Source organism: Eleutherodactylus coqui, chromosome 1 (assembly GCF_035609145.1).
Source record: "Eleutherodactylus coqui strain aEleCoq1 chromosome 1, aEleCoq1.hap1, whole genome shotgun sequence".
Lineage (NCBI taxonomy): Eukaryota > Metazoa > Chordata > Amphibia > Anura > Eleutherodactylidae > Eleutherodactylus > Eleutherodactylus coqui.
The window spans coordinates 147,228,091-147,240,764 of NC_089837.1; the positions used below are offsets into that span (position 1 = coordinate 147,228,091).

The window sequence follows — 12,674 nt, forward strand, 5'->3', positions numbered from 1 at the left end:
GAGCCAAGACAGAGCCAAGCCTGTGAGAATATTCCGCGAACACTTCCTTGTTGTCATAGTGATGTTGTATTTCACAGTTGGGATTTATTCATATACATTCAACTTTAAAGATTCGGATTAGCTGTTGACTGGCATAACTGAGTTAGATCATTTATTTGGCACTCAACATAATGAGTATTTGGCTGGGATTATTAAGAGGTCAATATAGCAGGTGAGGACAGCAACATTTTTAACATTCGGCAGATGAGTCAACATACAAATGAAATAAGAGTTGGATGAAATCTCAACCTCAACTGTAGTAGGTGGGAGAGTTCAATCAGATGTATATGGTAAACTGTGTAGGGACAATTATTTACTCAAGAGAGTAGAATTGATTCACAAAGAGTTTTGTGGTTTGATGCTCATCTTGTAGATTCATCAATGCAGGTAAGATTTCTAGATATTGCCACATGAAGATGAAACGTTGACTCACCAGTTTGTTATTCATAGTGAATATCCACAAATGCTAGACTATACGTTTTTTGGACACAATGAACCTAGCTAAACCTTGGAAAACCAAAGGAACAGATTTAAAAAGATTTAGAAAAATGTAACTTATGACTTCAACATACCATATGCAAGTCACATATTATATGACATATTATTATATATATAGATATGATATTTATTCCATTTTTATTTGGTGTGCTTTCTTATAAAATAAAAGTGTACAAACAAATCTGATAAACATCTGATGGATATAAGTTTTTAACACTAAAACACACAAAATAATAAACACTGAAATATAGAAAATTGGTAGCCAAATAAGTTTAACACTGTATCATCAAAAAGTGCACAACTACCCCATTCAATCTCAGGAAACATGACACTTTTAGAATTAAGAAGGCAAAAGTTTTCAGAAGATTTGGCAGCAGTACATCAAAGCTTAAAAGTGTGACTGAAAGTACCTCCTCAATGACCTAGCTATTGGCACTGTAAAACATTAAAGAGGTTTTCTGGTGCTACACTATTGATGACCTCTCCTTTAGAGAGGTCATCAAAACTTAATCGGTAGGGGTCCACCACTCGGAATCTCCACCGATCAGCTGATTAAAGTGACAGTGGAGCTTCGGTGAGTTCCGCTGTCATTTCAGTCCATAACAGGCACAACATTCTCAATGTATAGTGGCTCTGCCTGGTACTGCAGGTCAGTCCGATTCACTTAAAATGGACTGAGCTGCTCTCTGGTCCTGTGACTCATGAAAGTGACATCAAAGGCCTGAGAAGAGGCCACAGTGCTCACTAAAGCACAGCATCCTCTTCAATCAGCTGATTGGCGGATCCCTGCCGATCAACTATTGATGACCTGTCCTGAAGGTAGGTCATCAATAGTTTAGTCCCAGGAATCTCTTTTAATGTATTTGTGCATGGTGTGTTAACATAGTAAAATGTAAATCTCTAAAATACTTAAGTATTGAACAGGTGAGAAAAAATACCATACAGTTGAACACATCTCTTATGCCCACCATATATGTGTACTGTACATGACATACTTAACATCCACCTGCTATTAAATATTACTTCAAAGCTTCATTGTGTTAGTTTTTCTTATGTTTCTTGCCACCTGGATACTTCATTGTGAAAGAAATGCATTTTCAATTGGTAAGATAACCAAAGATAATCTTGATCCGCAAAGCACAGTCCTCTGCATATGGTTACAATAGTGGGGGATGTATTGCATATGACCATTATAGAGGAGCTGACAGACTCAATGCAATAATGCATCAAATGACTGCCCATTCATTGGAATGGTTGCTGCCGGGGAGCAGAGAAACCACATGGTGCCCCTTGTGATAATAGTGGATCATGTGGGATGGAGACAGAGAAGCTAGACCATGACCATGACCATTCCTAAGCATTGGACTACTGGGACAGCCTCACTTCGGCCAATTTTAGTTCGTTCTGAAAAATACAGAATAAAAAATGGGTTTTTAATGCTCTTTTCAGTTTTTTGTAGCTCAAATACAGTTGGTCACTGACCTCAGACTTTACAAGGTCATGCAAAAATATATTATTATAGCATGATTATAATGTAATCGAAAGTTATAACAGCCAGCAAAATGATATGCTTCACTTCTTGCTTATCATCAGTTCCTGGAGATTAGATGGCTTCAATGGCTCGATGGATTTAAATAACATTTAATACAATAATTCAAAATATAAAAAAATGTTCTTCAAAATTATAGAACCTACAGTACAGAAATAAACACTCCTATAGTCCACATGGATAAGAGGGTAATATTTTTAATAATTTAATATGTATTTCAGTGGAAAGAGTCTATGCACAAAGAATTTTAATTAAAAAGAATTCCAGTCTCCATAGCAAGGGTTAAATCAATTAAACTAACGCTATACGCAATGGGAACAATTTAAGAAAATTAATGAGAAGGTGATATCTTTACACAATCACATTATGGATCCAAGATTGGTCCCCTTTCCCGCTGAATATTAATTCTGTATGACAAATCTGCCCCTTCTGATAACACATATCTGCCTCCTAAATGTTCATTTGTATTATTTTTCCACTTGTTTTGGGATTACTAGAAACAGTTTACATTAAAGCCTTAACTCATTGTGCTAAGGACTCCTACAAACAATTGCCACAGCCTATAATACAGACCTTTTGTTTCTTTTATAATGTAAAATGACTGTTTAAAAACTAATTTAATCTAAACTGGACTATAACAAATTTCTAACATACAGATAAAACCTAAATGTGAACATAATGAATTTCTACATTTTTTTTAAAAGAAATTCCTAAAAGATGATTTTCTAAAGAAATTACAACCATAGAGCAGGAGGAATTATTTTGCATCATATTGTAGAATTTTTTTGTTCACTCTTTTCCACATTTCTCAATAATGTTTAGTTCCTTGCAGTGTCACAGCACAATGCTCACATTTTAAAGGAACGAGGCATTCTGAAAGTTGGAGTCTCTTAAAATATTTATGCAAGATATTTGGAAAAGACTTAAATATTACCTGTAGTAAGTAGTGACTTCTAAAGACAAGAGATAATAAGCCCACAACAAACATTTAGTTCAAATGCAGAAAACTGATGTCGCCGTACAGTTATTTTTTCTGATATCTATTTATCTATCTAGCATCTATCAATTGATCGATTAGTGAATGCATTTATTTATCTACTGATCAATCTTTTCATTTATTTCAGCTTTTTTTCTACAACCCATAACTTTCTACATTATTTCATATTTACAATTATTGCATATTTTCTTCCCTCAAAATGTCATCATATTTGAAATAATCTATCTTTCCACATTTCTATAAGTCATTCATGAAATTGGAAAAAATCCATCTGTTTACTATCTATCTATCTCATATCTATCTATCTATCTATCTATCTATCTATCTATCTACAAGTCATTCTATCTATCTATCTATCCCACTATCTATCTCCAATCTATGTATCTATCTCACATCTATCTACCTATCTCATTATCTATCTATTTATCTATCTACAAGTCATTCTATCTACACATCATTCTATCTATCTCATATCTATTTATCTGTCTCATATCTATCTATCTACAAGTCATTCTATCTATCTATCCTGCATATCTATCTATCTATCTATCTATCTATCTCCTATCAATCTACAAGTCATTCTATCTATCTATCTATCTATCTATCTATCTATTATCTGTCAATCTATCTATCTACAAGTCATTCTATCTATCTATCTATCTATCTATCTATCTATCTATCTATCTATCTATCTCATATCTATCTATCTATTTCATATCTATCTATCTATCTATCTATCTCATATCTATCTATCTCATATCTGCTTATCTATCTCATATCTTTCTATCTATTATCTGTCTATCTATCTATCTACAATGGATCTATTTATCTATCTCCTATCTATCTATTTATTATCTATCTATCTATCTATCTATCTATCTCCTATCTATTTATCTATCTCATATCTATCTATCTACAAGTCATTCTATCTATCTATCTATTTATCTATCTCATATCTATCTATCTCATATCTATCTATCTATCTCATATCTTTCTATGTATCACCAAGAGGAAAGAGCAGCACTATGAAAGAAAGTCCATGTACGAAAAAGGATGCCAGCACTATATCCTCGATTTCAGGTCAGTGTATAAACTTGGAAAATATGCAGCACTCCAAATGTGTTGTTATATTTGGGATTGTAGTGTTATTTTTTTAATTTATCCGTCTATCTGGATTATAAAAAATAAAATAAAATGAGAACTGTATTTTTTATTTTATTTATTCTTTTAGTTTAACAAATCTATCTATCTATCCATCTATCTATCTATCTATCTATCTATCTATCTATCTATCTATCTATCTATCTATCTATCTCATATCTATCTACACATCATTCTATCTACCTATCTATCTATCTCATATCTATTTATCTATCTCAAATCCATCTATCTACAAGTCATTCTATCTATCTATCCCGCATATCTATCTATCTATCTATCTATCTATCTATCTATCTATCTATCTATCTATCTATCTATCTATCTCATATCTATCTATCTATCTATCTATCTATCTATCTATCTATCTATCTATCTATCTATCTATCTATCTATCTATCTATCTATCTATCTATCTATCTATCTATCTATCAATCTATCCCTCCAGGAAGCTGGTACTGGCTTTAGTAACTGTGAATAGTTTAGAAATAAATAGTAGAATTTCAGTTCCACAGCTTCTGCTGAACAGACCAACAGAGGGAGGAGCGGAGTCAAAAATGCAGAAGCTGAGAGCATCTAAAACTGAAATCAGTTCTCTAACACAACAGGCAATGTTCGTAAATGAGTCAAACGCAGAAGGGTTACATGCCTGCTTATTAGTACATGCTTTGTCTTTTTTTACATACGCAATTGTCAAAAAAAATCTGAAATGACAACAGTATATTATTTGATACACAGTTTATACTGCTGCGAGTTGTTCTTCAGAGTTATACTGTAAGCTATGGTGTTCTATAATTGTAGCTATATTACAAATTGCTTTATTGAAGAATTCAGATCCATACAGAAGATTAGTTTCCCTACTGTGCTATTAGGATCATGTCAAATGCATCTGAAATTATGTATGCTTATAAAAATTGTATTTGTATCTGTTGTAAGTAATATATTCCATTTTGTTGTATGTTAAATTCAGAAATTCAAAGTGAACAATAAACAATGAACTTGTTGAAAGCGCATATAAAACGTACTTTTGGCCAAATGCACATGGGCGGAAATTCCGCAGCAGAATCTCCCGCAGAATTTCTGCCTGTGCCCGCTGCCATAGGATTGCATTAGATAATGCAATCCCATGAAGACACGAGATTTGACCATGTAAAAACTCGTGCGGTGAACAAATTGCGGTATGTCCTATTTCTATACAAGCCTGGTGACACAGTGGTTCTTGTCTGTGCATGCGCGGCTGTGCGACAGCCGGTGCAGAGCGAGATGCCGGGAGGAGGTGAGCGCCAGGTCACTGCAGGGGCACGGCTCGCATCCCACTGTGAGAATTCTCGCAGTGGGATCCACCCCGGCCATCTGCAGGAGGCTTTTAAGATAACTGTAAAAAGAAGCCCTTCAAACATTCTCTACTTCTGTAGTCTCTCTTAACAATCTTTATTTTTATTGAATATTATCACAAATCAAGCAATAAAGAGCTGTGTTACCAGAATCCAGGTTAGGCCGCGGTCAGACGAGTGTGATTTACATGCTGCTAAGCAACCTGTAAACCACATTGCTGATATGCAGGGAATTCTGTGTGCAAACGGGCTGCGCCTAGCTCCACGGAGTAGCCTGTTCACACATCCATGGTGCGGGCAGTCTCCTTCCACAGCTCTCACAGGAGCCTATGGAAAGCACCCTGGACCACGGAGCTGACAGGCAAGTCGGTACTTGCTGTCCATTCTTTTTTAAAAGTGCAGATTCCTATTGGTTGCTATAGAAGCGTGGTTTTACACGCTGCTGTAGTAGCGTGTAAAACACACTTGTCTTACCGAGCCCTTACAATGTAAAGGTTAATCAGATGAGCAAGTTTACATATCTTCTAATGAGTAAGCAAGAGATGTTATGGCTCATACTTGTGGCAATGCCATATGAAGGGACCTTGAATGATGGCAATTTGTAGTAACGCTGACTGGACATTTAACATTAAAACTTGACTTCACTTATAACAGATGCCTTTCCTGGGTACTAACTGTGTCTCTCGGTACTCAGATAGTGTAACAACTGGACCGTCACAAGAATAATCAATATAAAGCACATATCAGCACAAAAGAAAACACAAATATACTAGGGACTTATAATTAGATTACAAGGGCAAAAGGTGATGGTAACAGGATGATGATTATGATGATGCCGAAATTCACAGCGGAGAACTGAAGAAGGTGGTATGGAACAGAAATAACAATCAGATAAATCCTATCCCTAATGCTAGCTCTCCCTATGGCTCTCCTTAATCTCACCGACACTGACCCTAACAATAGACACCACTGTCCCTAAATAGCCCACTGTCTGATTATTATTTTTGAGAACTAGAGGGCACTGGCATCCAGAAAAGAAGCCAAACAAGCTAACTGAATAATGAACCAAGGCTAGGCAGATATGAACAAGAAATGAGAAGACAAAACCACAGGCTCGGAGACATGACTGGACTACAGAAACATAGGAACCAGGCCACATTGACAAGAACAAGCTAGATTGGTAGAAAGAGCATGTGACCGGCTTCATTGCCGGTCATGTGTTCTTTCTTCAGCGCTGCAGAGAGACGGCCGTCTTCTTCCTGCAGTAACACGGGCGCATCGGCGCCTGTGTACGGGTGCCGATGTGCCCATGTGACTGAGCCCTGAGTCTGTAGAAAACAAATGTTACTGTATTTAAGATCTCTACAACAGAGCTATAATGTGGCATGAATTCTAATGTCAGCCATGCACTTGAGTCATAAGCTTCAGCCAAATGACATCATAAACATGCTCAATGAAAGGGGCACCTCTAACACCCCTGACAGTAGCTTATCTCCTGTGAGACCAAAAGATAAGGCAAGTTGAAATCCCCCAACATCTGCTATTCAGACTCCCATTCACGTGGGATCAGATGGTTTGTCCAACATTTATGCTAAGGGCGTGACCATCTTAAGGTTAGCGAGATTGGTAATGTACGATGATAAATGTCATTGGATTAATATGGAATCAGCAGTCATGGTTGCCAGGAATTGACTACATACCCGTAGAAGTGTTTTCAATGGTTAGTTGGAAAAGTGATATTACACACCTCTCATATTATCAGGGCTTATATAACATTGTATTTTGATACATACTATGACAAAAGTTCACTATAATAATCAAAACAGCTGCTTTAGGATTTACTGAAATGTGGATGTGTCTCATTCATAAATTTCTCTGATGCATAATGAATTGTCTGGATTACACAGCCAAAGAGTGGGAGACAAACAGAGCCGAGCATTGTGTCTCCCTGTGATGCATTTCCTCTCTGCCCTGTGCCCTACTATCAGCTGATTACTTGGCATTTTATTCTTGTACAATCATATTGAATATAGTCATTAATTTTCCTACATTGTTTAACAAACCCGATTCCAGTGGATTTCATCCTTTAGCTAATCATAAACATTTAATATTTATGGCACTTAAAGGGGTTGTCTCGTGAAATCAAGTGGGGTTATACACTTCTGTATGGCCATATTAATGCACTTTGTAATATACATCGTGCATTAAATATGAGCCATACAGAAGTTATTCACTTACCCCCTCCGGTGTTGGCGTCCCCGTCTCCATGGATCCGTCTAAATTCGCTGTCTTCTGGCGTTTTTAGACTCGCTTGCGCAGTCCGGTCTTCTCCCTGGTGAATGGGGCCGCTCGTGCCGGAGAGCTGGTCCTCGTAGCTCCGCCCCGTCACGTGTGCCGATTCCAGCCAATCAGGAGGCTGGAATCGGCAATGGACCGCACAGAGCCCACGGTGCACCATGGGAGAAGACCTGCGGTGCATCGTGGGTAAAGATCCCGGTGGCCATCTTGGTAAAGGAAGAAAGAAGTCGCCGCAGCGCGGGGATTCGGGTAAGTAATAAACTTTTTTTTTTTTTAACCCATCCCTTGGGTTTGTCTCGCGCCGAACGGGGGGCCTATTGAATAAAAAAACCAAAACGTTTCGGCGTGAGACAACCCCTTTAAGGATCTTTTTGAATGTTATTAATGTGAATTGTCAGCAACCTGTTATAATATTAAGATGATCTATCTTGGGAGGCACTTGTTAATTCTTCCAAGAATTCATTAAAATTTTATGCAGAAACCTTCATTTTGGACAACATCTTTTAAAAAAAAGAAACAATTAAATGTAAAGCAGTTTACAACATATTGCTAATGAGTGTATGAGAGGGCTAAAAAAGCTAAGTTTTTAGTGCAGTCAGTTTCATGTTATAAATGCTAGTGTTTATTTAGATATAGGACATAGGATGCTGATATGTATTGGATGAAATGATATGGTTACTGAAGATTGTTGTATAATGATTAATATTTATTGCACTTCTGCTAAGGTTTATTATTAGAGATGAGCGAGCGTACTCGATAAGGCAAACTACTCGAGCGAGTAGTGCCTTATGTGAGTACCTGCCCGCTCGTCTCTAAAGATTCATCTGCCGGCGCGGGTGACAGGTGAGTTGCGGTGGTGAGCAGGGGGAAGCGGGGGGGGGGAGGGGGGGGGGGAGGGAGGGAGGGAGAGATCCTCCCCGCTCTCCCCCGCTGCTCCCCACCCCCGAATCTTTGGAGACGAGCGGGCAGGTACTCGAATAAGGCACTACTCGTTCGAGTAGTTTGCCTTATCGAGTATGCTCGCTCATCTCTATTTATTATGCAACTGCTTAATGGAATTGATGTAACAAACTCTGTCATGGCCTCTGTGGATGTTGTGGGTGTATTTTTGTTTCCAATATCGTGAGCTTATTTGGGAGTCCGTAACGGATCGCCATGCTGGGCAGGACTTGAGGATCTGTCTGGCGAATGGTAAGGCTCATCTAGCTGTACAGGGTGATGCTTGTGTGTGGTACAACTGGTGAGGTATTGCATACAGAATGTTGTTGTTCCTGCCATTGTGGTAGAGGTGGAAGCAAGTACAAGACGTCTGAGCAGAAGTTGGGTGCGGACTGAAGCTGGGGTCTTGAGGGAGCCCTGAATACCTGCTCAGAGGTTGAATGCAGCCGAAAGCACTGTACTGTGTGAAAGCCCTGAAGCATCCTGATCGTCACTGAGAGTGTCCCAGTCAGTCTGAACAGAGCTTGCAAAGTTCTGGTCCTTGATCTGCTGTATTGCAAAGAAAGTTTCACTATAGAAACTGGGAGTGCAAACCATTCTGACTCGTGACTGCATCCTGAAGCCATATCAAGCAAACTATATATTTAAAGAGCCTGCAGTGTGTTTCCACATGGGCCAAGATTCTAAACTCTGCATTGTGAAGCACTACAGATTGAGTCACCAAATACTGAAACAGTATTGCAAAGTTTAGAAACTTTGCACCACTTAATCAGTTGCCAAGTAACGATTGTTCTGATTACTGCAATATGTGCTTTGTCTCTTAAGGCCCTTTTACGTGCAATGACTATTGCTCAAAATTTGTCCAAACGGCTGAAAATGAACGATAATCATTACATGTAAACACGGGCATGGTGCACTTTTCGTTTGAATGATGGATTTTACTTCACTTAAAATCCATCGTTCAGCCACTGAAAGACTGTGCAAATATATTCTATTTGAATGCATTTCACTCATCTTTCAAAAGCCTGCATGCTGTTCTCTCCATGGCATGTTTACACTAGCTAAGAGGAGTACAATGGAATGTGCTGGCAGCTGTTTACAGAGCTTGGCATGTGTTTAAACGCATGCTGGGCTCTAAGAAAAACCTTGTGCAGGTCCTTTTACATGCAAATGATGATGATAAAGTGTTAATGGCCATTAACACTTTATGCAAACAATTTGCTGAATCTTTCAGTCTTTTAGTCCTTTGAAAGATTATCTTTGTGTGTAAAAGGGCCTTTAATCTTCCTGCACTGTGTAACCCCCACAATCAAAAAACATTTGTTCCTTTGGTGTCAGCCTCTTTTTAGTCTCTAGCAATGGGAACCTGGAGTGGAAGAATATCAATATGTCAGTGGATGCCACGAACAAAGATATTTGGTTGGTCTGGCCCAGACTGGCATAAAAATGGTACTCAAACATCTAGCAGAAGACAATCTAATTTTTGCTAAGTTTAGAACTAATTACTTTACACTATGAGTTGATTCTAAAATAACTTACAAGACCTTATTGATGATATATCCTGTGTGAACAATGATAGGAACAAAGTTCACCGTGTAATTAAAAGTGAATGTGAACATGTACAGAATAGATAGAGGGAAGGCCCTCAGAAACATTTCCTCTCATGGGCTCAAGAACCCGAATCCATCTTTACGCGGAAGAAAAGCAAAGCACTCACTTGATAATTACTCCACACTTTATACCGGCATTGAAGAGCTTCAATACTAGTGAGGTGTATAATTCTAACTGGTTAATTTGAAATGTTCAGTTTCGGATGGGTGAAGGTAAGAGAGGCCTCACTGAGGCTCTGTAGAAAAGCTCAGCGTATATGCTTTCCTTTAGCATTATACTACAAATGGCTATCAAAAAGTATACCTCTAACTTTACTCAAATTACCTTTTCTACTTTTACAGCCTCATGCACATGGTGATATTCTATCTCTGCAAGGGTGAATTCACACAAGGCAGATTTGCTGCAAAAATATGTGCAACTCTTTCATTTATTTTAATGGGACTTGCAGAAATCCACATGCTTGCTGCTGAAACAGCCACATTCAGATGAATGGGACTGAATTTCAGATGCATGGGCCTATATTTCTGCAACAAATATGCCATTTGTAAATGTATTCTAATATAGCTCTCACAGTAGTGCAATATTTCCCCAATTTCATAAAACTGCATATGAAATTTTTTTCTGTTGAATTTCCTACTTTATGACACTGCTTCTAAGGGAGAATAGCTCCATACATTCAGCACCCAAGGGAGATAGCACATGGAGGCCACGCTGCCTTGTACTAGGCCACTGTATAGCCTTCGTGCACTACCAATAAGGCTATATTCAAATAAGTCTATACAGGCAAAAGAGTTAGATTTTTCTGTTTCTTTATCAAATTTAAAGAACTTCTCCCAGGATACAAGTACCATTAACTCCTTAGTGACCGGGCTTTTTTGCTTTTTTCCATTTTTGTTTTTTCCTACTCCCTTTTAAAAAATCATAGCTCCTTTATTTATCCATCGAAGACGCTGTATGAGGGTTTGTTTTTTGCGGGACGAGTTGTATTTTTCAATGGCACTATTTATTGTACCATATAATGTATTGAAAAACTTTTTAAAAATTCTTAGCGGAGAGAAATGGGAAAAAAAACGACATTCCACCATCTTTTGGTGCATCCTGTTTCTACGACGCACAAACTGCAACAAAAACGACCTGATATTTTTATTCTATATGTCAGTACAATTACTACGATACCAAACTTATATAGTATTGTTTTTGCTGTAGTACTTGTATTTTTTTTTTAAGATATTACATTTTTTTCAATTATTTTCTGCGGTCATTTTGTGCGCACGATAACTTTTTTATTTTTTCGTCTACGTAGTTGAGCAAGGGCTCATTTTTTGCAGGATGTTCTGTAGTTTCCGATAGTATCAATTTGGAATACATACAACTTTTTGATCGCTTTTTATTGCGTTTTTTCTGAGAGACAGGGTAACTTAAAAAATGCATTTCTGGCGTTCTTTATTTATTTTTTCAGGCGACGTTCACCGTGCAGAAAAAATAATGCACTACTTTGATAGATCGGACTTTTATGGATGCGGCGATATCAAATACATATTTTTATTTTATGATTTAGATTTTTTAATAATAGATATGGCAAAAGGGGGGTGATTTAAACTTTTATAACTTTTTTTTTTACAATTTAAAAAACTTTATTGATCTTTTTATTTACTTTACTTTGAAGTCCCCCTGGGGGACTTTAACATGCGATGCTTTGATCGCTCCTGCAGTATGACGTAATGCTATAGCATTACGTCATACTGCTTTTTTACAGGCAGTCTTTCAAGCCACCCTGTGTGGATGGCTTGATAAGCAGTCTGCTAAGGCAGCCCTGGGGCCATTCATTAGGCCCCCGGCTGCCATGACACCTGCACAGATCCCACGATCTCACCGCGAGGGGGCCGTGCGGGACCCCCAAACAGCGTTCGGGGGATTTAAATGCCGCTGTCAGAATTGACAGCGGCATTTAAAGGGTTAATAGCCGCGATCGGCCGAGCGCGGCTATTGCCCGCGGGTGTCAGCTGTAATAAACAGCTGCCGCCCGCGCTGTATAGAGGGAGATAGCGGCGCTACCTCCCTGCATACACGTCCTGCAGCTGCAGGACGTAAAAACACTATGGCCCGGTCCTTAAGGGGTTAAGACATACTTATGAAATATTCCCATGCAAGTAAGGCCAAATGAGGAATGAATTGACAAGACTGCTATCTTCACTTGTTTCATTTCTACAAACCCTGTGTTGCTGCTCTTAACAGAGCATGTTAGAACGAA

The 12,674-nt window shown here is 38.2% G+C and overlaps 1 long non-coding RNA gene across 1 annotated transcript in view; it reads right to left on the minus strand.

Moving 5' to 3' along the window:
* Positions 1 to 1,548: 1,548 nt before the first annotated feature.
* Positions 1,549 to 12,674, minus strand: part of LOC136610898 (uncharacterized) — a 75,479-nt gene continuing 64,353 nt past the window's right edge. The window contains exon 5 of the long non-coding RNA XR_010790193.1: positions 1,549 to 1,941. This is a non-coding gene — a long non-coding RNA (uncharacterized lncRNA). The remainder of the gene's footprint in view (positions 1,942 to 12,674) is intronic.